The sequence below is a fragment of the Carassius carassius genome, chromosome 20 (assembly GCF_963082965.1).
Source record: "Carassius carassius chromosome 20, fCarCar2.1, whole genome shotgun sequence".
Classification (NCBI taxonomy): Eukaryota; Metazoa; Chordata; class Actinopteri; order Cypriniformes; family Cyprinidae; genus Carassius; species Carassius carassius.
This window is the reverse complement of record NC_081774.1, coordinates 31160979-31176770: the sequence shown is the minus strand read 5'-3', so window position 1 is coordinate 31176770 and position 15792 is coordinate 31160979. Positions and strand designations below refer to the sequence as shown.

The window sequence follows — 15792 nt, the reverse complement described above, 5'->3', positions numbered from 1 at the left end:
TACACAAACATATAAAATCAATGTGTTGAAATTTTACTTAAAATGCACAAAAACACAATGGTTTACAATCATTTGAAAACGCTGTAGGGAAATGTTGTGTAAATGTAATTTATAGATTTGATCTAGTGATACACAACACATCCACATTCAATAGAGATCCTTTACACAGCAGATGATATGAACAATCTGACCTAAACATGAAATAATCCACACTAAAATTCAGCATAAGCAACATCGTCATAGAGTCCGGATCTTTGATCATTTTTTATCAGATGTTATTTGATCATATGTTGTTGTTATTTAGTAAAAAAGAACCTGGTTCATGGCATGAATTTACCTTACCACAGTTAACAATGCGAATACTGGGATTAAAAGGCAACGAAAGGAAGAAAATAAATCCCTTCCCAAAAACCCAGCTGGTGAGATCTGAGTGAGGACTGTGGAAGAGAAATGTGAGATTGCATGCGCAGTCCAGTGGAATAACTGGTGAAATATTGCTTGATTCGTGGGAAACTGTGTAAGCAGATCGCAAACAGAACACAAAGCCGACTTAATCCAAATTTATGAGCTCACCTGTCTTATTCAGCACAAATTCAACTGCATTCACACTGGTGATATACTGTTTGGATTCGAACTCTATTATTTATTTTGCATGGCATTAAGTCTGGAAGGACACATTATTCAACCCTGATCTGATGCGTTCCAATCCGCTTTAGACACTTCTTACAGTGGCCCTTTAATTTAACTCCTACTCATCCATCAGCCATACATTATGAATTAATGATTTTTGGCAAAGTCACTGTAATGTTTCCAATTGTAATAAGCCACTTTATTTACATTTGTGTGCAACTATGGAATCCATATACTGCAACATGTGTTGGTCTTGGCCATATATTGATGTTTTACGAAGCAAAACAATCAGTCTGTGCAAGAAACTGCACATTATAACCTGCAGTCCAGAGCCTCACAGGGAAATCGGATTCTTTTCCACAAACTGCTTCTTTTAGACAATCTGTTTTAATAAATTGGTTGAATTCTCTAGCTCACTCCCATAATCACGCAATGATGTAATGTATACACAATTATATTGTTTTAAGCACTTGATAATGATGACAAATGTGGATGTTTTACATGTCTAAAAGCATATCAATGCTTTCAGATGGAGCAGCATTTACCACACAGAGCCGTAGTTAGCCAAGCTAGGTAAAAATAAAAAATTAAATCGCAGACGATATAGTCGCGCGTTTATGAAATCTAGGATAATTGCAGCTGTTTGCATAGCTTCTCAGTGAACTAATGCCGCTCCATCTGAAAGCATGTGAAAATAATACATTTAATAACATGTTTTTACTCCAAACTCACTTCATGACATTAGTCGAGTGTTTGAAACAAATCCTTCAGTAACCACTGACTTGCATTTTATGAACCACCAAGGATCACGGTTTCAGCTAAAAATCTTCTTTATTGTTCTACTGAAGAAAAAATGTAATCTATCGTTTAACAAACTCAGATTAATAATCCTTCTAAAGCTTGTCAGTTCATGTTAACAAATGAAACCTCTTTGTAAAGTGTTACCAAATCTTTCAGAGTAAATAAGCAATGCATTACATTTCACATTAATACTGAAGACACTACTCTTTCAAATGTACTTCAGTTAATTTGCTCTTTTTTCCTTTTAATAATATTCTGTTCATGAATGCCAAAGAAAAGGCCACTACAGCTTCCTTGGATTTGTATCTATTGAACTGTAATTCAAAAAGAAAGAAAATAACTTTCATGATAAATGGACAAAAGAAAAGCCTCTGCTGGATGGCAAGACTCGAATTCATTTTCTGCTCCCAATCCTCCACTCCTGCTTTTCCCTCTTCTGTCCCCCAGAACACAATTCCTTCTTGTGTCTGCGCAGATTCCTTGAGTTACCGCAGAGAGGATCCCAGGCAAAAACAAATAATTCAATATCTCACACTCATTAGTGGCATTAACTAAAATAATTATTTGGTTGTTAGCATAGCTCAGGAAAGAGTGGTATAACAAACTGCAGATGAGTAAGACATTTGTTTTTGTTTTGAAAAAAAAAACATATGAAAGGAAGCAATCAGTGCAAGTTATTATTAGACTTTAGAGCAGATCCATATTCTGTATATAAATAGCTGTGCAGGCAATTGTATTTTAATTCGGTCAAAAAGAGTTCTTATGCTCATCGAGGCTACATTTATTTGCCAAAAATTGCTAAATATTATTATGATGTAAAATAACATTTTTCTATTTGAATATACATTAAAATCTAATTTTTTTATTACTTAACATTACTTATTATCTTTACTTTATAATACAATGTGCTGTCTATAATTATAATCCAATAATTGTTTTTCAGTTCCAAGTACGCTAAATGTTTCTGTATACAATCACAAGCATGAAACAAATGTCTGTCTGCAGTGCAACTAAACTCAATGTACTATTTTTATGACTTTCACCATTAGCAAATAGCTCAAAGCTTTGAGCACTCTTAACAGCTCATGATTTCCATAATTAAAACCCCGAGCAATCAGCAATCATGCTCTCGCTCGCCTCGGTGATCAACACATGCGCTTTAGCATCGCATCTACAGCAGGACGGTCATGCCTCTTTATTCACACGCCTGTTCGAAATGGAACGAATCAGCACCAATCAAGAGGGAGGGAATGAATTAAACAGCACAGCCGTCTGGCTTCTGCACCTCTTCATGTTCATATACATGAAGAAATAGAGGGCACCTTTGATTTCCGCATCAATTTAGGGCAATGGAAACGCATGAGTGGCAAATAAATATCTGCTTAAAAAATAAGTCAGAATTAAAACATAAAAAGCAGCCAGTTTAGTTCTACACTCTCAGAAAAAGAGGTACAAAAGCTGTCACTCTGAAAAGTACCTTTTTTTTTTAAATTACATATTACTACAGTTTGAAAGGGTACCATCACAGTGACAGCTTTGATAGAGAACAATAATTACCATGCACAGACGTTGCAAAACACATCTTTTTAAAGGTTTTTTCATTTTCATTTTTTTGCATGGCCTAGCTGCATGTTTTTTTGTTTTGTTTTTTTGTCAGACGGATAATATTAGCCATTTAAAGATGATTCATAAGCGTTTGGCACAGCACTTCAGAATACTGTCATAAAATAATGCAGCCAGTGCGACTCCATATGTCCTTTCTACTTAGAGCTGCGATAAACCATATCAAGATCACAGTAAAACTGGATGTGGATAATGATAAGCTATAGACATTTTTACTGCATGCTCTTTGAGTCTCTGTGTGAATGATTGCCACAGAAATGAAATGCCAAAATAAAAGTTTAGTTTAACTTGAAGAAATTATGACAGAAATATATTACTTCTGTGTACTAAAAAATTACAAATAAATATATATTTTAAAGGAATGTCATGCAAATACTTTTTCATCCGTGTTTTAATATAGCTGTTTTGTAGCATCTTATTTGACCAAAAAAAAAAAAAAACTATTAAAAGTTATATTTTCATATGACTACATTTTCTACATCTCTAGCAAATGTTATCTAACTTTGATTGAATTTTTTTTAAGTTTAATTAATTCCATTAAATATTTTCTTTCTTTATTTGTATTAGACACGTGTACTTGAAATTTGTATTAAAATCACACAATCCAGAAAAAATCCTGGAAAACAAGATATTTTGAAGAATGTTCATAAATACTGGTAGCTATTGACTTTAGTATGTGAAAGCCAATAGCTGCTGTCAACGGTCTTCAAAATATCTTATTTTGTCTTCAACAGAAAAAAGAAACTCATACAGGTTCGAAACAACTTTAGGGTGAGTAAATAACGACAATTTTAATTTTGGGGAGAAATGGGTCGCGCAGATTACATTCAGAAAACGGTCACAATTTCAAGTGCTGTTTGCCTTTAATGGTAAATGGATATTGTGATAAATATCAAATATATCATGAAAAAATATATTATGATAACATTTGTGGCCGTATCGCTCTGCCCCAATTCTATGTCTGTCTTTCTGCCACGACAACTACTATCTTGAGCGACACACACACACACAACATTTCCTGCCAATATCTGCGTGTGCTTCCTTCTCAGCTGCAACATAATCAAATTAATTAGAAATGCCCACAGAGGAGCATCATATATTATGGCTCTAGCCTCTGAAGAGCCTGTGGTCTCTGTCCATGTTAATGCAGGCCTTTGTTGTGGCGCAGTAGCCCGGGGCCGTGGACTCTCACAGGTCAATGCTAATCCCTGATAGATGGAGCTCAGAGACCTTTACCCATTCATCAGCCTGCTATCCACCGAGCAGAAAGCCTCTCGCTGCCATCCATCACATCCAGCAGCATGTGTTTAAAACACTGCCAATGTGTCCTGTTCACACAGCTCTACGCTGGTGTGCAATACAGCTTCACTTAAACACAACAGCTCGGTTTCCATCCAAAGATTCTGCACAAAATTGGAATATCGCCGAAAACATTTGCGAATGAGGCACTCTTTTCATCCTACGAGTCAACGAGAACAAAACTGCTGTTTGGGAATGCAGTCGTGGTTGACCGTTCTGGAAGGCAATTAAATACTTTGATGACATACCTTGCTCAGGCATTTCAGAACGACCAAAACAACATTTCAGACACTGTGCAACGAGATCGGTCCGCTGCTAGTCAACTTATCCCGTCTCATAGCGCAAAGTGACTTCGTTGATGCACATGTTGAAATTTATTTGCCAAATAGGTTACCATCGTAGTTAATGTGCATTTATTCTTATCAAATAAAAAGTTTATCCTACTCAACTGTACATATAGTTATTTTAATGCGCGTGTCCATCCGGAATTTTTTATGTCATATTCCAAAATTCCCATAATAAACAGGTGGATGGAAACAAAGCTAATGTTATTCGACATGACGTAAAACCTTCAGAATATAAAATAGAGTAGAAGGGTTCAAATCATTAGCCGAAGCTTGCTTTTACACTTTGTAATCTCCCAAGTCCATCTCACTAACATTGTTTATTGGTATTCACAGATTTTTGTTCGAACTGTCTGTAAGCGCCATTGAGTTGTGCATTAATATACTCAAAGTGTTTTAAGCATGTACAACTTCAGAAACATATGTACAAATCCATATAGGCTTATTGTACTGTACTGATAAATGAAAGAAGGAAAAAAAAAGCTTCACCAAAATCACTTCAGCTCTTAAAATGCTGAACAAAAACATTTCCATCGTCTGTGCAGCGCTATCTTCCTTTCTCCCGTCTCTTTTCACACAGATTAGCTGCTGAGGAACACTTCTACAGGAACAACACTTTTTACTCTCCAACATTTTAGCCTTCATTAGTGAATCGCTGAGTGACGATGGCCATACAAACAGTGTGTGTTTCCAGAGGAATCTGTGGCATGCTAGCAGCACGCTTTACCAGCTGAACTCCAGCGACAGGAACGCCGTGCAAGCTAGCGCTCTTTCTGTCTTTTCTCTCTTTTTTTTTGTAAGATCAGAAAGAAATCTGACCTGTAGAGCTTTGTTCTGCCTCTCGCAATACAAAGCAGTTTATTAACCAAGACAAGAGAGGATTTTGACACTAAAAAACTATTTTAACGGCCTTTGTTTACAAAAAAAATATTGTTAGATGATCAATACTCCTCATCGTTGTCACTCAAAAAGCCGTTTTTCAGCTCCTTGAGGATTTGGCATCTCTTACATTTTTAAATGTTGTTTTTAATGAAAGTTAAATGATTGCAAACATATTTGCACAAGCAAAATAAGATTTCCAAAAGCATAAATAAGTGCAAATTAAAATGTAAATATTAATATATTAATTGCATGAAGCTACTTTTTTAAATGAGAAGATTTAAACACCAGATCAACATTCATATAATCAATGAACATTTATATTTTACTATAGACACGCAATAAAGGTATATTAATATATTAAGTTTAAAATGTAAGAAAACAGATGCAATGTTTGGCAGGGCACTATGCTGAGCTGTCTGTGTGCAATTAAAACAATCAGCCAAAAATTCCTGATTCAGAAAGATCCACCTTCAGCCTCATGCTTTCAAAAGCAGCGACTGGGAAACTCCTGCCAAAAGCATCAGCACAGTAAAAGAGACAGTGGAGCAAACACAAATTAGATTATATCTGGAAAATATTTTCACCATACACAATGCATTTGGATTGGAGTTTAAAAACTAAATAACAAAAAACAATTGTACACTCTTGCAAGGGCATCAAATTACATTACATTGCAAATGCTATTGGTATATATATATATGTTAAAGTTACTTGTGTGTGCCAGTGTTTTCCATCCATGCAAAGCATTTCATTTGGAAATATTAAATTTTTATAAATGTAACTGAAAAACCAATATAGAAAAAAAACTCTAAAAGTAACGGTAAAGTAGTTTTATATTTCCAAAAGCATTCAATCCAAAACAGGGATAAAACAATATATAAAGCTTACTTTAGATTAAATTTATATTTCAGTTTGTTGTTCACAGAATGGTTGCTGCTCGTATTAAAATGTATTGTCATATTACACAGCACATATAGAGATTAATATAAATAAAACACATTTTATTTAAAAAAAAATAACTTCAAAGTTCAACAAGATTTTGTACATACAATTCTATAAAAAAATGTAATGTATTTGTGATAAAAATTGAGAAAGCTTTACTCTGTCCATCATTTAATATACTTCAAGATAAATGCATACATTTCTGCTTTTCCTTGCATGGTTCCAATGTGATCAGTCTCCATTCATCGAGTAGACTTTAAGGAATTTAAGAAGTGAAACAAATTCAAAGTGTGTTGAGGAAACTGTTCATTACTTCAATGTATTGTGAACACGGGGACAGGACTCACAGGCAGGTTAGGACAAGAAATCCTCTTTCACACATTTGTGGATTCGTAATCCTAATGATTGTAACTAATGATCTATGCAGCAGTTAATTCAGATGTAATATGAGAAGCATTCCTTATGCATGAAGTGCATCAACTGAATTTTTCCACTGCAAAAACCTCATTGAACTTTTCCAGATGCATCGCTCCTCATTGCAAACGGCTCCGTACCATTTTTTCCACCAGCTCCAGCTCTTTCTGCCTTTCACCCCAAGTTCTTGAGCCATTATTGCTTTCGACAGATAAAGTCTTTTGGTGGATGGAGACGGTAAATAGTGGTAAAAGAAACCAGTGGTGTAATACGATATAGCTGAATGCTCTCTTCAATGCAGTTTTCTTCAAAGCAATGCATATGCATTTTGGCATTCTATGGCTTTATTTTGACAGGACAGTGCAATGTGACGGGATCAGGAAAAGGACCACAAGCCGGGACTTGAACAAACTGCAAAGTGTGAGAGAAATACCCACAATGCTACTGACTCCGACAACAGCTTTCTTTCAGAAAAGACAGTAAGCATCCTGTTTTACACCTTCAGAGTGTGAAACCGCATTCAATGCGTGCAACGACTCATTATGTGTGTTACAGAGCATGATCAAGATCAAAACATCCAATCAATAGAATAATCATCCGAAAGGGAATCAATCAGGCCAACTGCTGCTATATAGATAAAAAACGTATGCATTTCTCAGATCACTGTTGGTCTGTTAACATACAACTAAAGTTTCCGCCAACAACCGTTTTTTTTTTTCCAACTACAAATCGCGATAGAGTGGCCAAAGAGTGTAGGTGAAGTTTTGGGAATCCACAAACGACACAATAAAATCACTTAAAAATTAAAACCTTTCTTAAAAACATTCCAACGTCAAAAAAAACGTAAATCCTCTGACAAAGGAGATCTGGATTTTGTACACAGCACTTAACACTTTCTGACTTGGATTTTCTCAATGGTAAAAGAATGGTTAAAGGGTTAGTTCACCCAGATAGCAAAGTCGTAGTTTTTGCTATTTTTGGACCAAAATGTATTTTCGATGCTTCAAAATATTCTAACTGAGCCTCTGATGTCACATGGACTACTTTGATGATGTTTTTCTTACCTTTCTGGACATGGACAGTAGACCGTACACACAGCTTCAATGGAGGGACTGAGAGCTCTCGGACTAAATCTAAAATATCTTAAACTGTGTTCCGAAGATAAACGGAGGTCTCACTGGTTTGAAACAACATGAGGGTACGTTATTAATGACATAATTTTGCTATCTGGGGGAACTAACCCTTTAAGAAATACATTTGGGGGGAAAAATTAGAAATTAACTAATTATTCGAAGAAAAACTGAATCACTGTACACACTTTTAAAAAAAAAGGCTTCCAAAAGAGGGTTTTCACAGTGATGTCTTTCACAGTGAACTTTTTTTAGAACCTTTTAAAAAACGAAAGAATCTTTTTCTGCTGTAAAGTGTCTCTTATGGAATGGAAGAGTTCCACAGATGTTAAAGGTTCTCAATGGAACTGTGGATGACAATAAAGAAACGTTCTTTTTAAGAGTGTGTGATAAATGGCTAAACAGTATGTTTCAAAGATGTAAGAAAACAACCGTGAGCCTGGGTTTAGTCGTTCTTTCGGAGGGGGTGCTGGTGGCTCAGGGTTTTAGCAATTGAGATTCAACCACTTTGTCATGTAAATGCACGCTTGGAAACGAAGTGCTAGAAATCACAGGCAGTTGATGTGAGCTGAGATGGCACTTCCTCTGAAGACATGCACAACAAATGGAGAGCGCCACAACTGTGCATTTGTTCATGTGAGTCCACTCTCTGCATTCAAATGAACGAGCACTACACAATGACTCATAATTCAGATCTGAGGCTGAACATTTCAAATGTTAACTGCAGTGGTTTCCACATGGATGAGTCTTTTATTTAGTTTTATATAATGAGGCGAAATGTGAAAATGCTTCTGCTTCCCATTAAAAATGGAATTGTGTGTTATTGCTTGTATGTGGCACACAGCAGAAAATGACAAACACAAGCTCCATGAGTGTGTTTCTCAGGAGCCACTGTGACATGAGCAGCTCATGGTTAATAATGCATGTGCAGTAAAATGATCTTAATTTAGCTGATGTGCATCGACCTTCAAAAGCCAAACAAAAACTAATTCAACTGGGCTTGACCCCAAAATATCCTATTCTAAAATACTCATAACACACCACAGTGTTAAATTACTCTATTCCTATATTTTACTGAAACTTTTACACAGTTGCTTTGGCAATATTGTAGCATGGCATTCATATTCATATATCCACAATGATATATATAGATTTCTTTTTTGGCTTTGCACCATAAATTTTCGTTTTATTGCACAGGTCTCTATATTTCTCCTACAGAGATAATTCAACGACAGATAAGCGTGATGTATAGCCTCCCAGGAAAATCACATCTGGCCCTCATCCTGTTCTTTTTAAAGAAGAAAAAAAACATGTCTTACTAAGATGAAGTGCCCTTTTTTACGTTACTGAAACAATGCACGCACAATTAGGTGCCCCGACATGCTTTCAACCCTTAAATGAAATCTTAAAAAAGTAGTAGGTTAAGTGAGCTCTTGATCCTCTTGGTGTTTTGTGTAAACCCCTGCAGTTCTGCTGCTCCCAGTGTTTCACACGCGAGGCTGTGCATGTGCAGAAATGCAAAAACACGGTATTCGGACGCGTAGTGCGTAAAACGGAGATATGGGTAATGTGAAAGGTACTCACGGATTGAGGAGTAGTCCCAGCAGATCTATTGACGCAATGAAAAGCGAGGGTTTCTAAGTCACCTCTAAATCAGCGCACAAAGACTTTCATCGCGCGCTCAGGTAGACAGATCGCAGTCCAGAAAAACCAAACCACATTAGGCCTGCGAATATAGAAGGCCGAGACAAGAGAACACCCAGGTCACGTTTAAAAGAAGCATTTCGCCGTTTTGAACAGCCGGGGTTGTCCCGCTCCGTGCAACACTCGGTTTGGGGAAGAGCGCAATGAATGCGCGTTTAAATCAAAGCCATGCGCGCGCTCGTCGTCACGATGGCCCGACCGGTCTCCCTCTGAACGTCCGTTTGCGACACCGAGACGGGGCCCGCCTGAACGAGGGCGCTTTTTCTGAAGACTTAAGGAAATTCCCCTGGTGTGGTGCTGCGGTCCCGGAGCGGAGAGACGGTCTGCTCGCGCGTCGAGGACGGTACACCGGCGGCGCGTGCGTCTCACTGCAGAGGATCGCTGGAAAACACGGTCTGGAGCGGAGAGGAGAGGAGCGGAGCGACACCTGGCCTACAAACTCAAACCCTTTCGAAGGGCCATAATCCTCGTAGAAGTCTCTCTCCTCAACAACTGTTCAAACACTGCCAAAAGTTTGCCATGGGACGGTGATATAAATCTGACTTCCTCCAGAAGACTGCTCCGTTCACAGAGCCATATACTAAGATACTTCTTCATAAACTGAGCTGGTTAGAAGCTGCTTACCAACTGTAATCCAGTACTGATTACTAATGACATAACTGAGGTGTGTAACACATCGTATTGTATTGGGCTACACACACGTGACATCAGTAGCACAGGTATATTTGGAGAAATAGACTACAATAGCCTACAAAGTATGGGTCAAAATTATACATTTTTCTTTTATGCCAAAAATAATTAAGATATTAAGTAAAGATCATGTTCCATGAAGATATTTTGTAAATAAATCAAAACTTCATTTTTATTAGCAATATGCATTGCTAATAACTTCATTCGGACATTTTTAAAGATGTTTTTGCTCCCGCAGATTCCAGATTTTCAAATAGTTGTATCTCAGCCAAATATTGTCCAATCATAACAATGGAAAGATTATTTATTCAGCTTTCATATGATGTATAAATCTCAATTTCACAAAATGTACCCTTATGACATATTAGGTAATGTATTACGACTTGTACTTGTAATCAGTATTTTTGATTACTTTTAGATTATGATCTAATCTAATCCATTCTTCGTTGTCAACATCATGAAGTGTGTATTAACATTACAGTATTACGGCGTTTCCACATGTGTTAATTCATAGTTTTGATGCCTTCAGCGTGAATCTACAATTTCATAGTCATGAAAATAAAGAAAACTCTTTGAATGAGAAGGTGTGTCCAAACTTTTGGTCTGTACTATATATACATAGTTTTCATATTAATATTTTTTTATATATTAATCAATTATACATCAAGTTAAGATAAATTAAAATCAGAAATGTTTACTTGGCAACTAGCTGAAATATAAAATAGTTTGAAATTTTATTTCAGTTAATGTTTGTTTTACTTCAAGTAACAAAAATGTTTTTTTTATGATTGTAATTTTAGGTATTTTTAACTATAATATCCATCGGTACAGTGTATTTATTACACTATAAACAACAATTACAAGCACATAACAATTGTGTAATCAGTTTACATTTATTTTACTGTTGTAACACTAACAGTAATTGGCAAACATGTTGATTTGTATGAAATCATCTATTATAAAAGTGAGATAACTTACTTTTTATTTTAATTTATTTTGAAAACAACTGATGCAATTACAGTTTGCGAACTGTTTTTCATAACAAATACCCCACATGTTGTCACCTAAAGACTCAAGCGTTGACATCTAAATGGACTTTTGTGCACTTCTAAATGAATGTAAGTTAGATTAGGTTCAAAAGCTCTTGTCCATATCTTGTCCACTTTTTACAATGTAATGGTTTTTATATTAGTTCAATTATGGTTGATAAGCACAAACTGTTTGGTCATATTCCAGTTCTGCTGTCACGTATGGATCCCACTGTCCCTTAGATTCAAGCAGGAAAAGGAGCCGCGTGATTCTTCTTAGATTAAGGAGGAAATGTGTGTTTGATGCTGAATGAGGTTTGGACTGGAGATCAGCAGGAAGTGCAGAGATGAATGAATGAATCAGACAGACTCAGTGGTAACTTGAGCCACATGCAGTCATCTCAACACTTCACCCAACAAAAAAATGCTTGTCCAGCCATTTGTTCCCGACGGTGTCAGTAATATCCCCCTGAGTAACAGCCTCAGGAGAGCCGAAGGAACAAATGACATGTGCTGCACCTGTAGTCTGGTTATTGAAACACATCAGACGCTTTTGTCATTGGGATTCCTGTTCAGACAAGAATTCCTCCGAATAAAAACAAGAACGGCTTTCATTTTGAGAAATGAAACCCGATCTTATCTGTAAAGAGAGCATGAGAAAAGTAAAGAGACTACTTCATTTTCCCATTTGAACCAGAACTCATTTTGTTACTGCTCTACAACTAGTTTTGCTCTGCTTCAGAAAAAGATTAATTTCCATCTTTTTTTTCCCCCATCACGAGAACATAGGCAGGTCAGATCTCTTATATGCGGCGTCAACATTAATAATATTTTAAAAAAGGAAAGCAGGCACACAAGGGAAGCGATGAATTTGGGTCAGATTCACAAGGTGCGAAGCGAGTGGATGAGTGGTGTATGCATGCATGTGTTCATAAGCATAATTTTACATAATAAACAATACCAGAATAAATGAAAACAGGTGTAATTTGGGGGGGGGGAGCAGTAGGTTGAACAAACAGAAGGAAATGCAAAGAGATGCCAACATTCATCATATTCAGTTTTCTTGTGTAATGTGTGTAAAGCAAACTCTTATTTGCATGACAAATAAATCTATTTATTATTTTTAACAAATTGTATCCACTCTAATGTAACCATAGCATGTAAGTCAATGTATTACCAACAGAATGTGAAATGCATGGACTTTATTTTACAAACAAAAACAAAAATATACAATAAATTGTAAAAAAAAAAAAAAAAAAAAAAAAAAGTAGTTGTACTAAAATATATTTCTAAATAATTCTATGTAAACTTATTTTCTAACTACACATTTTTGTGTATTTTTAAAATATATTTAAACATCTTATTTGTCACTAACAACCAGGCAAATGAAAGGAATTGATTACTGGTTGTATGTTGTACATCTATATATGTACTCATTTGAGTTCAGCTAAAGACGGATTCCTGCAAATAATGTTTTCCATTCACATGCACAGGCTTCAATGTTCTCATCAGCCTCTTCTTTGTACTCTCTCCATTCCTACATGTGTTTCCCTTTTAGACATATTGTTCTCTATGCTGAGAAAACCTCAAAAAGAACTGAGAACTTTTCAGAAAGTGTCACACCGCTAATAAGAGAGCGCTGGAGAAGTATATCTGTGGTAAATGAGTCATTGGTTTGATGGGGTAAAAAAAGATGCACTGTTGTGCAGATGACTCTCCATCAAGACTTTATTTTTATTTTTTTTAATGAAACACATTTTGGTGCCTTTTAATGGGAGACAAAGCACATGGCATGCACTCCACCCACAAGCTCGCTTTCATAACCCACTTCTGAAATCACATTCTTTGCTGCTGAAGTCGACTCTATCCTTCACCCGCTGCTCATATGTCTGCGAGAGACTGAGAACTGTGATGCTGCGCTCAACACTAATGAAACCAGACAGTGATTCAGTCAAATATTAGTGTGCACCCAGGGACGTAAGCATGCATGTAAGTTCTTCAGAGCATAGATGTGCTGTGAATGAAGTGTGCTCATAAGCAGCTTTTGAGAAAAGAATGTAAAAGATTATTCATCAAGACTTAAACAGATTTGGGCTCTAATGAAAATGAGGGACAGTGCTCAGGCACGACAGTTTGCTTAAAGATTATATATGTGTGTGTGTGTGCTATTTTATGTAAAAATGCATTCTGCTATATAGGGTATGCTTATAATAATACAAATTTAATCCATTAAGGGAAAAGTCAGATATTTATGTAAAGGATGTTTTGGACGTTTTTGCCGGGAAAGAAAAAAGGATGTGATGTTTATGCACGCTCCAGAGAGCCTCTGTTTTTAAATTCTATGACACATTCAATAAATGCTTATGCATTGTTCAGGTTAATGCCAAGTGTCACGCAAAGTAAAGGAATTATTCAACTAGTCTCACATACAGAGTCTATATAATCTATAGTGTCAAATATAGTTAAAAATATCATAAAAGTGTTACCTCATGTGTCGACTTTATGCTAGTGATTTGCAAAGATATCCGCACTGTAGGGATGCACCGATAATATCAATATTAATAGTTTCGATATCATTGAATTTATAAGCTCAACAGACTTGTGTGTGATTGTTTATAATGTGCAACACTGTAAAAACGGTTTTTGAAAAATCATGGCGCAACATTTGAGTAGACCTAAATCGAATGCTTTTCATTTCCTTTTATTTCATCATATTCGTGACAGCTGTTATGGATGTAGTTTATTTAAACTAAAACCGAAAACCTGGGGATATTACGTCCTTGATCGGCGACGATGACCAGGGACGAGCCATTATTTAAAACTGGAATTTCTCTGGATTTACAAATCCTTGGGAACTTTAGGGATAATGTAAGTACAAAACTACATGAAATAATATATCACACAATGCAAGTAGTTTTGTTCTTTTTCTATACATATTGTTCCTTTAAAATGCATTAAAGGTAAAGAAATATAAAACAAAAATGGCACATGACCTCTTCTGTTAGTTTTGCACGACCAGCTGAATAGAATATAATGTAGACATGTTTTGAGCATGGTTTTGGTGCTTTGATGCATTTGCCTCCCCCCTTCACCCCTACGCACTTCCCTTTGTTTGATAAGTTTGTGGGCTTATGCATAAACAAATAAAAGTGAAACCAGTGTGGATCCATCTGACAGACAGCTGGGACCTGTGGCATATGGCGAAGCAGGCTGGATGCCGTCCAGAGGCCTGGAAGCAGAGAGACAGAGAGCACAAGGAGAATGACTGGTGTTTGGGGTAAAAGAGAAACACAGAAAGCGAGAGGGAGAGACGGGCCCCAGGCAGCCTGCCCTGTCTTTGTTTACAACAGAAAGCCATTGTTTGATGTGGCCCCAGAGCCTCTGCTTCAAACCAGGCTTCTCCTGCTACAGGATGTGCCATGATGCCAGACACAGACGAGGACTGGAAAATTGCTTCACCGAGGAAAACGCTCGGGACACTGGATTCTCACCGCTCACTATCTGCTCCTCCTGGGACGCTCATCGCTGCTGCTACAGAAGCTGCATTGTTACCCAGCCAAACCTTCCTTTAATGTTTTTTCTTTGTCCGCATTTAGAAAGCAACCAGCATGGTTTGCTAAATACAAAATGCCCACAGCAATGTGTGCTTTGGTTTGAGGGGCAAATGGCGACTTAGGAAGTCAAAGGCATGAAGATATGCTTAAAAAAATGCTCTGTCATAAATATTTAGTTTTAGTCTTAAGTTTTAGTTTCCTGAAATTGTGAATTGTATCTGGGTGCTCTAGTTTACCCCACAATCCAAAGACAAGCAGGACAGATGAACTTGAGACACTACAGTATTTAATCATGTGTGTCAGTTCCACGCAAGGAACACAAACTTGCTCCACAGCATTGAAAATAACCACTTTGAGTAGTCTCAAAGTGATTTTATATTGGTTCCCATTTAATGAATTTCATTTTTGCACTAAATAATGAGATATGAATTCTGAATGTTTAATCTGCTCCTTAAAGCAGCAAATAATCCGTCCTCAGCTTAATCAAAAGCTCCTCTTCACCACAATGATTACCCAGTGAAACTGAAACGGTTCTAAATCCAAATATAATTGAACCCCTCTTCTCATCTTTCTAAAAACACAACAAAATAATATTTAATTATACGTTCTCTTTACAATAGGTCCCATGCATTGTATGCTGGGAACTACAGTTTCAGTACAGTATGTTGTTGAAAATTGACTATTTACATTTAAATTATAATTGATATAGATTGCACATTTAAAGAAATGCATTAATTGAAAAAAAAAATTA

General features: G+C 36.5%; 1 protein-coding gene and 1 long non-coding RNA gene across 6 annotated transcripts in view; one reads left to right on the top strand and one right to left on the bottom strand.

Moving 5' to 3' along the window:
* LOC132096868 (adhesion G protein-coupled receptor L2-like) overlaps nt 1-10288 on the bottom strand; it is a 93013-nt gene extending 82725 nt beyond the window's left edge. For 2 of the 5 annotated variants that reach the window (XM_059502527.1, XM_059502529.1), the window contains exon 1: nt 9650-10282. The gene's annotated coding sequence lies outside the window, so the exon portion shown is untranslated. Of the gene's footprint in view, nt 1-9649 lie in introns of all 5 variants that reach the window. The other 3 variants (XM_059502530.1, XM_059502526.1, XM_059502528.1) reach the window with 3 other exon arrangements.
* LOC132096871 (uncharacterized) overlaps nt 1-15792 on the top strand; it is a 207753-nt gene that overhangs the window by 119444 nt on the left and 72517 nt on the right. The gene's annotated exons all lie outside the window — the stretch shown is intronic.